This window comes from Mirounga leonina, unplaced genomic scaffold (assembly GCF_011800145.1).
Source record: "Mirounga leonina isolate KUSES-001 unplaced genomic scaffold, KU_Mleo_1.0 Mir_94, whole genome shotgun sequence".
Taxonomy (NCBI): domain Eukaryota; kingdom Metazoa; phylum Chordata; class Mammalia; order Carnivora; family Phocidae; genus Mirounga; species Mirounga leonina.
The window spans coordinates 18031901-18038261 of NW_023270855.1; the positions used below are offsets into that span (position 1 = coordinate 18031901).

Below are 6361 nucleotides of genomic sequence, written 5' to 3' on the forward strand. Positions count from 1 at the left end.
TTTATTTATTTATTTATTTATTTATTTATTTATTTATTTATTTATTTTTTATTCTAAGTAAGCTCCACGCCCAGCATGGAGCTCTTTTCTGGTTTCTTTTACAAAATATTATGGTTATGAGATTTTTCCCCCCCTATTGTTACATTTAGTGGTAGTTTTCATTGCTGTATATTTATATACCACACAAGTTTTGCTATTAAAATAATATAAACAGCCTGGAACAGCCTTTCCTACTCTCTCCTTTTTTTTTTTTTTTTTTTGAATATACCGAGGAGTGGAATTTCTGGGCAGAAGTTTTGTGGATCTGGGACACCTGGGTGGCTCAGTTGTTAAGCGTCTGCCTTTGGCTCACTCAGGTCCTGATCCCAGGCTTCTGGGATTGAGTCCCACATCGGGTTCCTTGCTCGGCGGGGAGCCTGCTCCTCCCTCTGCCTGCCGCTCCCCCTGCTTGTGCTCTCTCTCTCTCCCTGACAAATACATAAAGTCTTAAAAAAAAAAAAAAAAGAAATTTTGTGGATCTTTATCTTTAGGTTTCCAAACTGGTTGTGCCAATTTACCCTACTATATGCACTGCTTGGATGTTCCCATGGGTCCATAACCCCATCAGTATTTAGGATTACCATGTTTGTTTGTTTATTTTAATTGTAGTCATTTTTATATGTAATGACATCTCATTAGGTTCCTTTTTTATTGAAGTATAATGTACACACAATAAAATACACAGATAGTAAGCATTCAGTTTGATGGGTTTTGACAAATCTAGCACCCCCAAATTATTCTCTTGCTTTTTCTATCAGTTTCACACTCCCCCCTAAACTATTACTGTCCTAATTTCTATCACTATCACCCTCTTCTTGGACTTAAAATAAATGAAATCCAACAGCATATAATTATTTATGTATGGCTTCTTTTGTTCAAAATTGTGTGGGCTTTTTTAAAGATTTTAGTTTATTTGCTTATTTATTTACTTAGAAAGAGAGAGCACAAGCAGGGGGAGGTGCAGAGGGAGAGGGAGAGAGAGAGAATCTCAAGCAGACTCCCTGCTGAGTGCAGAGCTGGATGCTGGGCTCAAACTCTTGACCCTGAGATCATGACTTGAGCTGAAATCAAGATTCAGGTTCTTAACTGACTGAGCCACCCAACTGTCCCCAAAGTTGTGTGTTTAACACTGTGTTTATAAGATTCATCATGACATGGCATGTATCAGTACTGTTCATTTCCTTTTTATTGTCAAGAAGTAGTCCACTGTATGAGTATACTACAAGTTGTTTACTCCATTCTCCTGTTGATGAGCATCTGAGTTGTCTCAAATCAGAGGATATTCTGATGATGCTGTGAAAAACATTTTTATAAATCTTTTTGTGGACATATGTTTTTATTTATCTTTTTTTTTTAAAGATTTTATTTATTTATTTGACAGAGAGAGACATAGTGAGAGCAGGAACACAAGCAGGGGGAGTGGGAGAGGGAGAAGCAGGCTTCCCGCGGAGCAGGGAGCCCGATGTGGGACTCGATCCCAGGACCCTGGGATCATGACCTGAGCTGAAGGCAGACGCTTAACGACTGAGCCACCCAGGCGCCCTGTTTTTATTTATCTTGTGTAAATACTTAAAATGGAATCCTGGGTTGTGGGATAAAATGTATGTTTAACTTTATAAGAAACTGCAAAACAGTGATTCAAAGTATTTGTACAATTTTACAATCCCACCATCATTTATGAAAGTTACAATTGCTCCACCACCTTGCCAGCAATTATCATTGTCACTCTTAACCGTTTTCCATTCTAGTGGGTGTAAAATTGTATATAATTGTGCTTTTCTTAATTTATTTTATTGTATGACAGTTGATATATCATTGTGGTTTTCATTAATATTTCTCTGATGATTAGGATAGAGCTTTTTTTTTTTTACATATTTGTGCTTATTGGTTATTCTTTCATAAAAACATTTATTATTTATTTACTAGATCACCATCTTTGTCCCCCTCCCTCCCTACAATTGGGATTTCATCTTATTTCCATGCTGAGTAATAGAACAATGGCAAAACTAATCAGAATAAGGTACTTCAAAAAGGGAAGCTAAAGGAGTGCATTTTAACAGGCAAAATATAAATATATGCATTCTAGAATGCACAATGGTTTAGTTACTAAAAACTTCAAATGGGATCTTGAAGGATATAGGCAAATCCAAAGTGTGGTGGAGATGAGCTAAGATGCTGTGCAACTGTTGAAGGGCTCTTGGTGCTGCAGCCCTTGGCCACTACCTGAATCCTGACATGGGGAAGATTTTAGCTAAGCCCATGTAGAGATGCAGTTAAGGGCTAAGTTGACTTAGGGGCTATGCATAGGAACCAAAAGGCAGAAAAATACTCAACATTGCTGACGGCATCCACCCCAGGAAGTACTTTACTTTCCAGGAGCTCTAAACTGGCATAACTCCCAGGGCTCATATGGCTGACAGTATCCTTTGTGTTCCATTTGGCACAGCAAGGGACAGTGTCCCCACCACCTATGTGGTGATGCAGCCCCTGAAAGTGGCTTACACCACCTCATCAATGAGGGCTTTGGTTCCTTGGGCAAAAGCCTCCCGATCAAATACGTCCACAGGTCCATTCCACATAAGCTGCTTAGTCCAAGCAACTGCCTTAGGTACTTCTTGCTCCTCTCCGGACCACAGTCCAAGGCCATCCAGCCTGCAGGGATGCCCGAGGGCACAGTGGCTTGGCCAGTCTTGGCATTCTCACCAAACTTCTCAGCAGTGACAAAATCAACAGGTAAGGTAATCTTCACACCATTCTTCTTTGACGATCTTGGCAATCTCTTCATCATGCAGAGAAGCGCCAATCTCCATGTTGTTGAGCACCTTAAGGAAAGTAAAAGCCACTCCACCACCAATGATCATCTCATTGACTTTGTCCAGCACATTATCAATCAGCTGGATCTTTTGTGCAACTTTAACTCCGCCCAGGATGGCCAGGAAGGGTTGCTCTGAGCTCTCCAAGGCCTTGGCAAAGTAGTTCATCTCCTTTATCAAGAAACCTGCAGCTTTCTGTGGCAGACTGACTCCCACCATGGAGCTGTGGGCTCGGTGAGCAGTGCCCAAAGCATCATTGCCATCGACATCCTCTAACTTGGGAAGTGAAGCTTGGAAGGCTTCTATTTTGGCTGGCTCAGATTTAACCCTCTTCTCAGGAGTATCTCTTTCCTTCCCTCTTCCTCCCCATGAAAGCAAAGGTTCTCCAAGAATGAAACATCCTTGCTCAGCAGAGATTTGAGTTCTACAGCAACTGGCTCCAAAGAGATCTCTTCAGGCATGGGGACACCATCAGGCCAGCCCAGATGGCTTGTACGAACAACTGATTTGGCTCCATTGTTCAAGCAGATCTGATGGTTGGGATGGCAGCCTTGATTCTCTGGTTGTTTGTTATCTGGTTGTTCTCATAGGACCATTGAAGTCCACTCTCATGATGACCTGCTTCCCCTTCATGTCCAGTTTGTCCAGAGGCAGCTTGTTAGAAAACAACATCTTGGCAATATAGCAGTGGTGAGGCTGAGATCTTAAACAGAAGCATTATTAGTCATATCTCTTTTTGCAAAGTATCTTTTCCAAAAAAAGTGCCCTTTTTTTTTTAAATATTTTATTTGTTTATTTGCTAGAGAGAGAGAGAGGGAGTGACAGTACAAGCAAGGGGAGTGGCAGGCAGAGGGAGAAGCAGGCTCCCTGCTGAGCAAGGAGCCCGATGTGGGACTCGATCCCAGGACCCTGGGATCATGACCTGAGCCAAAGGCAGATGCTTAACTGACTGAGCCACCCAGGTGTCCCACATTTGCCCTTTTTATTGGGTTATTTGTCTTTATAAGATTGATTTGTGGAATTCTTTCTATATTCTAGATAAAATTCCTTTGTCAAATTTACACATTTTGTAAATATTTTGTTTAGTCTGTGGCTTTCTTAATCATTTTCTTAATGATTTTTTTTGATAGAAGTTTTTTTTTTAATATTGATGAAGTGAAAATTATCAATTTTTATAATGACTGATGCTTTTTATGTTTTGTTCAATAAAGCTTTGCCTACTCAAGGTGACAAAAACAATTTCCTATGTTTTCCTCTAGAAGATTTAGGGTGATAGATTTTTATTTAGGCCTTTGATACATCTTGAAGTAATTTAACTTTGGTGTATGGAATGACATAGAATTGATCCAGCACTATTTGTTTAAAAAGACTTCATTTCTTCTGAGTGGATTTAATTTAGCACCTTGGCTGAAAATAAGTTGACTCTCTAGAAATTTACATCTGTATCTATATCTAAATCTAGACTCTATTTGGTTCTACTGACATATTTGTTATTCCTTATACCAATACTACAGTCTTAATTAATGTAGCTTTTTAAAGGTTCTTAAAAGAAGGAATGTATATTTTTTCCATTTTGTTCATTGTAAAAATCCCCTTGTAATTCCATTTTAATTTTAGAACAGTTCATAAATTTCCTCAAAAAATCCTTCTGGGATTTTGACTGGGATTGAACTGAATCTGTAGACCTCTGGTTGCTTTTAAGATTTACTATTTAACTTTTGTTTTCAATAATTTATGACATACCACAGTATATATATATATATGTATATATATATATATGTATATATATATATATATATATAGTATCTATACTGCCTGGGTTTTACAGAACTTCTTCAATTTGGCCTTGAATTCACTGATTAGTTTTTAAAAATTCTCAGTCACAATCTTTGCAACTATTGCTTTTGCCTAAGTAACTCTTTTCTGATTCTAAGAACAGTTACATATTTTTTAGATGTTTATGCTATATTCTAATTGTCTGTTATGTTCTCAGGTTCTCCATATTTCTGGAGCTCCTTGCTTCAGTTTGGACATTTTCTTTTGACCTATCTTCTAACTCACTTACTCCTTCTTCAGCTACATCTAATCTGATGATTAAACTCAACCACTCAGTTTAATAAGATCTCAGCTACTGAAATCTTAACTTCAATTATTTTAAGTTCTAGAATTTCCAAATTTCAAATTTTCCTGTTTTCTGCTAAAATTTTCCATCTTGTCACTTAATTTCTGATTATATTAATTAATTCAAAAGTTATGTACTATAACTCTAATATGTGGTTATTCTCTTGATAAATCTCAGTTGTCTGCTTTTTCTCTTGTGTGTTGGCCAATTCTTAACTTTTTGTGCTGATTACTTTGTATTGCTTAACAACATTATATATCATTAAGTAGCAAATTTATATCAATCAATTGAAGCTTTAGCTAATGGCATCTTTTTCCAGAGAGGGATTATTTCTGTTATTGCTGAGCATCACCATAATCCAGTCAGGAATTGAGGTGATTTTAAACTGGGCATCAGTTATGAGAACTGGTCTAGTTCCCATGCATGTAGAATATAATAACTTTAGATGTCAATGAAAACTCAAGTATTTATAAGAACCATTAACTCCACCTTTTTCCCAGCTACATGAAAGTGTCAATGTTTTGCTCAGTATCTTATCCTCTCACCAATGCTTTAGCACTTATCATTATTTTTAATGGGAAAAGTAGCTCCAGACACTAAAATAATCTTTCTTGGTGTTCCTCATTTCCTGGTTCTTGGTTCTTTCAGTTCTGCATTGGTACTTTTTTTCCATTGGTAGTTTTTTGTGTGTCTTAAAATAGATATTTAAAAACATATTTTCCTAGCTTATTTAGTTGTTCTCAGCAAAAAGGCTGTTCTTAAGTGTCCTAGTTAGTCATTGCTAGAAAAAGAATTTCTTTATCATCTCTCTTTAAAAGTAGACTTTTTACAAGTTACTGAACCAGGTTTAAAAATATATATTAAAATATTCTCTTTGATAAATTTAGAAGAGGCAAGTTTTTCTTTATTTAGATTCAGTTAATTTACATCTGGAATCTTTAGTTGTGATATGTCAATTTTTAATTGGTAATTTTGGACATTGCTCGATGATAAGGAACATGTGACTCATAAGTGTAATTTACTGAGAATAAAAGAGGATGCTATGATTAAATGATGCTTGGGTTTACCCCCGAAATGTATATGCACAAAGTATGCCCAAACCAGCATATCAAAGGCCGAAAAAACAGAACTGAAATTTAAACCACTACAGATCTTAGAGGTTGAACATAACTGGACTGATTCCCTCCTAAGACAAAACCATTCACATCCCCAAGAGGACTGTAATAGTGAACAGAATCTATAGGACATAACATCAACAGTGACCAGCATAAAACCCAAAATTAATTGACATGGAAAGACCTTATAAATGTGACTCTCTTCCTTCCCCCCTTTCTTTCTTTCTTTCTTTCTTTCTTTCTTTCTTTCTTTCTTTCTTTCTTTCTTTCTT

The 6361-nt window shown here is 37.0% G+C and overlaps 1 pseudogene; it reads right to left on the minus strand.

Annotated features, from left to right (window-relative positions):
* Positions 1–1969: 1969 nt before the first annotated feature.
* Positions 1970–3524, minus strand: LOC118005178 (annotated as a pseudogene).
* Positions 3525–6361: the final 2837 nt, after the last annotated feature.